The following is a 9,880-nucleotide window of genomic DNA, read 5'->3' as shown; positions in this document are numbered from 1 at the left end:
CTCAAACTTGACTTTTTGAAGGAATGACAGCCTTAATGTCTACGAAGCACATTGGTGACATTTTCTTAAATCATTTTCCTAATACACACTGATTGGCTGGTAGTATGGCTCATTCGCCTCCCTAAATATTATCACCACACATGCTTGTTGGAACGGTGCAATTTGATCACATACGCTTCAATAAAATGAATATTTAATAGACTAAATTAGGATTTTGCCTTGGTTTCATTAAAACACCCTATAGGTTTAATATAGCTGTAATAATTAAACAAATGTAAAAACTCTACTTACATTTGCTCCAATCCACAGCCCACTGGTCAAACAGAGGAGCCCAATGAAATGAAGAACTGATGCCATCTGTGTAAAGACATTAGACAAATTAATTCACTGTTGCCAGGAGTTTACACTTTTGTAATATAAAAATATGTGGGAGAAAAAGTCTTATTTCTACATTTATCACTGAAAAGTAAGTCAAACATTAAATATAATCTCTTTTATATAGTTAGTTAGCTGGCTGTTAATATATAGTCTTTTCTGTAAAGCTGGTGCTGTGGTGAAAGTCATGAATTAAAATCTTACCTTGTAGTGATGATCAGATGAAGTAGCAGTAGCAGGTAACAGGTAGCAGGATGTCTTGGAAAAGGGAACTCAGTCCTTATATATCTTTTCTGGGTACTTTGGTTCCTTAACTTACGTGTCATCCCCTGATAACAGGACACGGTCTAATTTTTGTTATGAATTGTTTTAGCTATTGCCACAGCCTTGAGTAAATGTCAATCAGTTCGTTAAACAATGTTAAAAAAAAAACATTCTGGTCATTTTAAGCAACTGATACGGGAACAAAAACAAAGGTGTTACCTGTTACAGTTAACTGGAGACACAGCTACACCTGTTGCGTGTCAAATTTAATACTAATATAAATATTTTATCTGTATGTGATACAAAACAAAATACATACTTTTTTGTTATCGTGATGGTTAACAATATTTTAATGTGTTGATCTATTTCCATCATTATTACATACAGCAGAAACACAGATAATTACTTTTATTAATGCCCTCTGGGAAATAATTTATCACTATAGGGAATAATGTTCGGAAGTTCTTCTGGCTCAAAATAGAAGTAATGTTACTGCAGGTGCTTTTTCATTGGAAAATCCCAGTTTTTCAAAATTATGGAAACATCACAGCCACCAGTAAATTACCAAAGGGCACGCAGAGACAACACTGTTCTCTCCATTTTGACTATGGACGTTGCTGAAATCAGAAGGAATCATTTTGATGCAATGACCACATATTCAAAAATGTTACTGGTTACTTTTTACTAGTGACTAAACTGACCACAGGATGTGACGTGCCAGGATCTGTCTAATCCAACAGGTGACAATGACTTGATCAGCCTCCAAAACCATATGCTGACTTCACTCAGCAGCATGTTGGGAAACGTAAAGAAAAATATCTTTGTCAGACATATTAAGGAAGGGAATTATAACGACAAGGTCTCAGCACAAGCCGAGGAGATCGAGAAGTCAAACACCAAGCGGAAGTTAGTTTTATAATCTCTAGACAGACACATTTTACCAAGCACCATCTGTGCTAGAATTGTCTTACCTAAGACAGACAGGCATTATGAAAACATATAAAACAAACAAGGCAAAATAAACAGACATAGCCTACTGCCTGAGGGAACGTAAACTCAAACTAATGTGACCGCAACTGTGTATATAGTATCAGGCAGTATCATGACCGACAAGTACAAAGCAAACATGTTCAGTCAACCCTCATAGACAGCGGACAGAAAGTTATAATTGTGGGAACACACCAAAGAAGGAAGTTTCCTTTCAGAAGCCATGAAAGTTTTTGGTGTTTTTTCAGTTTTCTCCGCTTATCCTGACTTTTTTATTTTTAAGCACAGTGCAGAACACCCCAAAAAAAAATAACCAAGCGTGGCTATACTACAGCATTGATACAAACTCTTAGAGGGGAAGCGGGGAACTAGTGGATGTATGTATTACAGGAAGTGAGAATGTGTATATCATGAGTTTAAGCTGCGGCGTAAGTGTAAATGGTGTGTTGACTGGGATATTTGTAAAAATGACGTGTGTTCACGGAGAATGAGTCTTACAGAAGTGGGTGTTTGAAGAGAAACGATAGAATGAATAAAACGCCACAATTTGGAGTCACAGGACTGAAACACAAGTTAGAGCTAGAGAGGAGTATAAAGTTCCTGGTGTTCAGATAACCAAAATGTAATAGTTAGTCGTTTAATGGTTACTTTCTCACCTGAAACTACATTCAGTGGCGCAATAGCAGCTGTACGGTCATCTAGTAACTAAACTGACCACGAGACTTGACATGTCAGGATCTGTCTGATCAAACAGGTAACTGGATCAGTCATCATCAGGGATTTGTGAGGAAAAGCTCACGACACAAGCAGAGGAGCTCAAGGAGTCAAACTCCAGGCTGAAGTTAGTTTTATAATCTCCACCCAGCACGGTCTGGACTGGGGCTGAATGATAATTTATGTATGAAAATATCAGAGATTATTTTGACAGGTATTGTGATATCAGTCTGTACCAAATATGGGTGAATATGGATATGGGTCTGTACCAAACAAGCATGTTCCCTCACGCCTGGAGAATATGATTTCCAGGCACTGGCATCTTTGTAGAACCGCAATGCTTCATTTTAATCTTATGTTGTGACACATTTTAGTTGTTTATTTTTTTTATTATTGCAGCTCCTGCAATTTGAATATTGCACATGGCCATATTGTGATACTACAATAAATTGTTCAGCCCTTTGTTGAAGTTGAAGTTAGTTTAAAGGTTATGACTTATCAGCTGCACTCATCAGCACACTGCTGCCTGTTGCTCCTGTGACAACAGGCCCATGTACAAATATATTGTAATAATATTTATAGTATAATTACCGTCAGTTATGTCCACCCGGTGTGTTTATTCGTATAACACCTTTGAACAACAAGGAATTTCCTTGTGACTAAAATAAGACAGGCATTAAGAAAATATATAAAAGAACACATGGTAAAATAAACACAGACTGGCCGACTGCCTGTAAACTCAAACTAATGTTCTCAAGACCACAAGTGTGTATACTGCAACAGGCAATATTATCACACACTGACTGACAAGTTAAAAGCAAACATGTTCAGCCATCACTGATTCAGACAGCAGATACAAAATGACTCTTGCGGTTTTACGCTTGGGAGACACAGGAGGAGGAAGCTTCCTTTAAGCGTCCATGTTAACAAATTTGATGTTCAAACATGCATCACAAGATTTTCCTGCCTCTCTTCTCCAGGAGTTTCAATACTTCTTTTGGTACCTAACAAAATGTTTCCATAGCGCAGAGTATTGGATTAACTGTCAGGTACCAAAAGATAGACAGGTGTGTGTGCTGGTAGTCTTCTTTAGTTACTTTAATATTTTAATTAGATTTTTAAAAAACATGATTTTTCTCGTCATTTTGGCCACAAAAGTGGCCACAAAAGTCTACACCTGTTATTTCAAGGTGTCAGACACATATTTAGTCATCATTTTATACATTATGGAGCAAGGTTTGGTGAAGACGGTTATCGAGAACTTTAATGTTGAAAGTTAAATGTTAAATGGTAACATATTGATAAGAGGAGTAATGAGCAGAGCTGATACTAGATTTGGATTTAATAAAACGCTATATAACTGCACAGCTGTGCTAGCATTGCTCCAGGACATACATTTCTAAATGTTTGAATGTTTTTAGAAATAGAAATAGAAAATATACAGATGAACTGGTATTTATGTCCATGTAGCTAATTCACTTCTGTTTTGCAATAGTATTTTCATCTTAAGTTAGATGCTGAGGTTTCCTTGTGTATTGAAAACGAAAGCGACTTACAGTTGCTCTGTATGTCAGAGGTCGCACACCTCTGGAGCAACTAGGGATTAAGTGTCTTCCTCAGGGACACATTGGTGGATGTGTTGCTAATATGTATATGAGAATGTATACTGTGTATAACTGCCACATATCCCTTGGCAGTCAATTAGCTAATGAGGACCCTGCCAACATTTAGCCCTGATCACAGACAGCAAAGTACCAATACTACATTGCGTACTGGGCAAAGTGGGCAACTTCAGGAAACCCCTGGTCCACCTGTGCATTCCCCCTTTTTTTATGTATACATTACGTGGTTTATTAATTATTAAAACGTTCAGTAATATTGGACATTATTATATACAGTCATTAAGGATTGCGTTTAGAACAACTCTTTATGTGGCGCTACAGAAACAGTGAAGGACGGAGAAGGTTTGATCAAGCATTTGATCATCTTATTTTATTTAACTAAACATCACAGCTCATGCCAGCGTCACACACAACGCACTGGACTCTTGTGGAGATGTGAACTGAGATAAGGACCCATTCTTTGTTGGTTGAACTTTGGGTTTTGTATTGAGCCCTGACTGCATAATACACTGTTGTGAACGCACGCAAACATGCATGTACTGTTTTTTGTAAATGTATTGGTGTATTGGGACACCCCTCTGAATCATTGAATTCAGGCGTTCCAATCACTTCCATGGCCACAGGTGTATAACATCAAGCACCTACAGGCACCCAAACTGCTTCTACAAAACATTTGTGAAATCCAAGCGTGGCACCATGATCTTCTTCTTCCCCATTTGGGAGTGAACAACACAGCAGTGGGCGAGCATCTTCATGGGTTGTCCCCTCACAACACCGGGTCAGACAGCTGATAAACCCACTGTGCGCTGCTGCTGCAGCTACAGCCTGGTATGGGTGCGCTGCTAACATTAGCCTCGTCCGGTCTCTGGTTAGCTTCCTCGTCATCTTCCAAAACTTCTTAACCCTGATTCTCCCCCTGGTTCTGGATGACACGTCTCCCTAAAGACGCCCTCCTCTCCTCTCTTCTGTTTCGTTAGCGTTTACAACAACCACTTCTCTAACTCATTTTGAACTACGACAACTACACCTACAGTCCCCTTGATTCAGCGCTGGGTTATTTGATGACAGGGCAGGCTGGCTGTTAAGTGCTTTCCAGACTCGCGCTTGACCAATGACATAATTCTGTTTATATAAAATAATGCTTTATATTGGTTCATACATGCTGTCAAAATCTGAAATGTATACAATGTAAAAAAAACATTTTTATTTCACTTGCCCCAAGTGTGTCGTGTCAGTCCCCAGATGAAGGCCTGCAAGAGCTTCTCAATTAACAAGCATCTGCTGTATACTTGTGCATGCATAACCACAAACCCATGCATTTAAAATGTACAGACCAGTTAAATCCAAAGTCCAAATGACAGCTTGACTCCTATCCAAGGGGTGGGTTTGAGAAAGAGTGTGAGTATTGACTTGACTGATCACATGGTGATTGAGATGTTATTAGAATGGCAGGTCAAGGGTAAAGAGAACAGTCAGTTGAGGTTGGAGATGAGATGCCTCATTATTCCCTGTCCAGCAGCAGCTGGAGCTTATGGGGCGGATCAATGTCGCTGATGCTGGGTGGGTGATACGGCGTGTCCCCCTCCCCTCTGGTGAGTCTACAGAATTCATGTTTTTGAACTCATGCTAATAATCTAAAATTCTGCCCTCAAGTTTAAGACTGCCTTTAGCTCTAAATTATGAAAATTGAGCGAAATATTGAAACCCTAGGCTCCCATGTTGATGTTTAGTGCACATTTCCCTGACATATTTGTTTTATTTATTTCCCTCAAGTACTCATGACAACACAACTGTCTCATACTAATCTAGAGCAGTGATTCTCAAATTTTTCATGTGAAGGACACCTAAACTGACGCAAATTAGACCACTGACCCCCATTTGATATGATTTTTTTCCCAGGATCGCCCATCTGGTAGGATTTTGGCTTTTAGTTGGCTTTTATTCCAGAAAGTATATGAAGTCCATCACCAAAATAGTCATGCATTCAATCACTATGTTACTTAATGGATGGAATTATAGTGAAAATAAATGATTCCCCTTTTTGCTGGGGACCCCCCAAATAAATGTCTTAATTATTTTAGTCCATTGAACCCACACATGTATATTTAAAAGTCAAAGTAAAAATATGATTGATTAGCTGATATTTTGAGTGAAGGACATCACTATTAGCAGTTTAAAAAATGCTTATCAGTACATCCCTACTAAAGCCAACATTAACTCACCTTCACCTCCATCCCTGGGACAAAGAGCAGTTGGCAGATGTTTGGGTATTGGCTCATTAGATCAGCGAGATCATACAGTTTCAGACCTTCATGTAGCTGGGAGAGAAGTGTGGCATGGGGAACAACAGCACTAAGATATTTAATTGTCAAAACCTGAACATTAACAGACATCCATGACAAGTGCAAAGTGTAAAAACAAACATACCGAACAATTTCTTCTTTCTTTTCAACATTAACAGGTCATTGTAGTGTCTGTGGCCGACTTGACCTTAAAACGACCCGCACACATCCTCACACACAGGGGAAAAAATGGATTACATAGCAATGGTGTTGTGTCTTAGAAGGTGCTGTCTAGTCTAGTAAACAGAAGGTGGCTGGTTCCAGCAGCAGCACCTCAAGAGCACGGAACTTGTAACTACGCCTGATAAATGCTTGGCTCCTTGCAGGGCTTTGAGTGGTGGGTAGACAAGCGATATAGATTTGGAGTCAGATTACATTAATTTACTGTAATATTCTAAAATGGGTCATATGGATGAAGTCATACTTCACAAAATGTTGGACCAAAATACCCCAATACTGATGGACTGGCAATATAGCTTTCATAAGATTTCTGATTAACAGTTATCAAAGTACAGAAAATTGCATTACTTACACTAATACAGGATTTAAATCCGGAAAAAGACAACATGTGTCAAAATCACAGCCAATGTCTAGTGTCATGTCATAATATTAATTATATTGCCCAGCCATATCTGAATGAAATCTCAAACTCTTTGTATTGACGTAATGATTTATTTTTTTTTTTTTTGGATAGAGCATAATATGAGATTTTTTAATCTTGTGCAAACAGGATAATTTACTATAAATTCATATGAGTCTTTTAGGACTTCAGATTCTTGCGGCCACCATATAATGGAGAGAACTCAGCTGATCAAGTTTTATTTCAACCTTTTAATGTCATACAATGACATTCTTACTGCTCTAGCACTTAGTCACAGGATTGTCATCAGCAGGAATCGTTTGCTGCACATACTAAAAGACAGCAGACTCAGCCGACGGAGGGGCTATGCAGATTTAAGCCATGTCATTGACTTCATCCTGCACAACTACAGGGTCCCGGGGAAGATGCTTGGATATAGATGGGTGTTGCGAAACTACCTCACTGGAGTGAGTACAGCAAACCAACGCATTGAGAGTTGGTGGGGCAAACTCCAGAAAGAGGGTATGGAATATTGGATCCAGCTTCTTGGTGAGCTATGGGACGGACGATTACTGGACAAGGTCATTCTTCAGCTGTGCGTAATGGGAATTATTCAGGTAAGATTATTGTTAATGCGGTAACAAGTGGATGATTGCAAAACATTATATAAGGCTATTAAAACTCATGACTGTCATTCAGTGATTAATTGTGTCAATCCGATATGCTGTTTCCTTTCCTTTTCTTCTTTTCTTGCCCGTTACATTTTATGTTTATTTCCAAGAAGAGCTCAATAACATTAAAGATGTTTGGAACGCACACCGAATCCGACCTGTGTCCAACCCAAACGTGCCACATGGAATCCCAAATGTGATGTACTGCACCCCAGAGTGCCCTGCGATGGACTGGCGACCTGTCCAGGGTGTACCAAGCCTTTCGCCCGATGTCGGCTGGGATTGGCTCCAGGCCCCCGCGACCCTGTACGCAGGATAGGCGTTTGATGATGGATGGATGGATGCACCCCAGAGTTATGGGACACTGAGGACAATGTGTGTTTCGCAGCTGCGTTCCTTGTGATGAAGATACGTTTGATCTTCGTTTGATACTTCTGGAGGAACTGGTCTTACCGTTCCACGGTAAAAGCCTCATGGAAGCGATTGACCTAAATTTAACACTAAGGAACTTAACTTCTCACTCATGTGTCATCAATAGCAACACAGTTAGATGTTTAATTTGAAATAGCATTAAATAAGTAACATTAAGCCTATTTAGAAATGCAGGAAATTTAAAGTGAATTACACAGCCACTGCATGCATCTGCTGTGAATTATAGAAAGCTATGACTGTTGTTAACATTACTGTTACATAAAAGTAATAATAATAATTTATTTATAACAGTATCAAGAAGACAGTCTAGAGAGTCAATTTGAAAATACTTTATCAACACTTCACTTTGAACACTTACAGTGGTGTGAAAAAGTGTTTGCCCCCTTCTTGATTTGTTATTTTTTTGCATGTTTGTCACACTGAAATGTTTCAGATCATCAAAGAAATTGAAACGTTAGACAAAGATAACACAGGTAAACACAAACTGCAGTTTTTATATGATAAGATTTTTATTATTAAGGGAAAATAAATTCAAACCTACGTGTGTGAAAAAGTGGAAAGCAGAATCCATATGTTGAAGCGAGAGAGAGAGATAAAAAATAATTGTCCTTGGGTTATGAGTCCTGCACCTTACAAACTGAGCTAACCAAACAACATGTCACTGCAAGTCCATGTTATGCCTTAGTTTCTCATCCACCATCTAATGGTTGCAAATATTTCACCGATGCAAAACTTATTTACCGACACCTGCAGGATATTCTTCTTCTTCTTCTTCTTCTTCTTCTAATGTACATATCCAACATAGTGATGAGTGTCTGCACTGCCTGAACAGTGACGAAACGCGCTCTGTGGTGCTGTGTGTCCGTTTTCAGCTGCTGTAGAAACATGGAAGGGGGGACCCGCGGTTATGTAGATATAAATGTCTCATTCTAAGGTCATAAAAACACAACAGTTTATGGTGTAAGGTCTTTACACACCACTGAAAACATAGTTATGGATCTTTTATTGAATATCTGTCAATAAATCCTCAGAAATATTACATACTGAACCTTTAAGTGTTTAATGTTCAAAATCTTGATATGGGGCGCTGAAACACCCTCTCATATATTTCAACATTGAATGTTTCTGCAAATTAGCGTTAAAATATCTTCCCGTCTTGTTTTCATGAACCAAACATTGTGCATCGACATGTCTTGTGAGCTAAGTGGTTTAAAACAGAAAAGTAAATGAATAACACTGAGGGAGGGGGGGAAAAAAAACATTTTAAATGAGAATGACGCCCTCAACTCCCAGCATGCCTTGCGTCACAACGTGAGCGCAGGAGAAGCGTTGCGTTTCGATTTAACTACAGTTAACAAGTGCAAAGTTTAGACTAAATGTATCAGCACAGATATGTTTGTCCACGACACGAGTCCGCTGTGTGTCTTTATTTAGTGGCATCAACTTTACACCAGAGGTGAGTTTCATGTCCCCGCGGAAGTGATGGTCTGCTCGCGCTGGATCAAAGCAGATCACTCTGATTTCTCTTCAGATCGTATAAATCTTTCGCCTTTTACTAAAGATTTCCGTGGAGAGGATCAATAAGAGTTATACTCAATTTTTTGATGCCCTGCTGAAAGGCGGGGCTTCCTCCTCTGTATAAAATAAATGTGCGCGCAAAAATGTTGGTTCTCTGACAGTATGTTGAGTATTTAACAATCGAGTCGATATATAAAATACGACCACTCGCTATTATTTTAAGTGTCTGGTTCTTCTTTGCAACACAAAGATAAATAATTTCAGTCAGGGGTCAAAGGGGGTTTTCCGACTGTCAGTAAAACATTTTGTGGTGAACTTTAGTAACAACGTTGGCACAAACATCATGCAACATACAAGGACACAAACAACATTTTT

At 38.9% G+C, this 9,880-nt stretch overlaps 1 non-coding gene across 1 annotated transcript; it reads left to right on the top strand.

The window, feature by feature from the left end:
- Positions 1-9,498: 9,498 nt before the first annotated feature.
- Positions 9,499-9,614, top strand: LOC123975888. Its single transcript, XR_006826181.1, has one exon. It is a non-coding gene; the product is annotated as a U5 spliceosomal RNA (small nuclear RNA).
- The last annotated feature ends 266 nt before the right edge of the window (positions 9,615-9,880 follow it).

Source organism: Micropterus dolomieu, linkage group LG08 (genome assembly GCF_021292245.1).
Source record: "Micropterus dolomieu isolate WLL.071019.BEF.003 ecotype Adirondacks linkage group LG08, ASM2129224v1, whole genome shotgun sequence".
In the NCBI taxonomy this organism is placed as follows: domain Eukaryota; kingdom Metazoa; phylum Chordata; class Actinopteri; order Centrarchiformes; family Centrarchidae; genus Micropterus; species Micropterus dolomieu.
Note: the sequence above shows the minus strand (reverse complement) of the source record. Positions and strands in the feature narration are given on the sequence as shown.